Here is an 838-nt window from a genome sequence, read left to right as displayed (position 1 = left end):
TGTCCGCCGCCCATTTTCCCACCCGCTTTCTGATGTAATCCCGCCCTCATCTGCTTCGATTGGTAGTTCGTTTAAAGAAGTTGACCAAGCGACCAATCAAAAGACAGGATCTTTGCATGATTGACCAGTCATAATGAAGACAGGGCGGGTTTACAGGATTACGGGTAGGGGAGGGGAAAAAAGTATACCAGTCGGCGATAATGCGGTGGTTCTTCTTCGTGAGTTCGGGGATGAGCGGTTTGTGTGAACAGCGCCATCTAGAGTGGGAACGCCGTCAAGGTCTTGATTTCTTCTTCTTCTTCTTCTTCTTCTTCTTCTTCTTCTTCTTCTTTATCTTCTTTCGGCTGCTCCCATTAGGGGTCTCCACAGCGGATCATTCGTCTCAATACCCCCCTGTCCTCTACATCCACCTCATTCAAACCAACTATCTGCATGTCTTCCCTCACCACATCCATAAACCTCCTCTTTGGTCTTCCTCTTTTCCTCCGTCCTGGTGGCTCCATCCTCAGCCTTCTCCTACCAATATTCCCCATGTTCCTCCTCTGCACATGTCCAAACCATCTTAATCACACCTCCCTCATCTTGTCTCCAAAACGTCCTACATGCTCTGCCCCTCTAATAAACTCGTTTCTAATCCTGTCCATCGTCGTCACTCCCAACGAAAACCTAAACATCTTCAGCTCTGCTACCTCCAGCTCCACCTCCTGTCTTTTACTATTGAGCCAGTCTTTGAACCATACAACCTGAACTCCTCCACCTTCTCCACCTCTTATCCCTCCAACCGCACAACTTCACTGCCCTCCCTCTCATTCACACACATGTACTCTGTCTCACTCCT

The sequence above is a fragment of the Silurus aristotelis genome (genome assembly GCF_946808225.1).
Source record: "Silurus aristotelis genome assembly, chromosome: 15".
In the NCBI taxonomy this organism is placed as follows: domain Eukaryota; kingdom Metazoa; phylum Chordata; class Actinopteri; order Siluriformes; family Siluridae; genus Silurus; species Silurus aristotelis.
Note: the sequence above shows the minus strand (reverse complement) of the source record.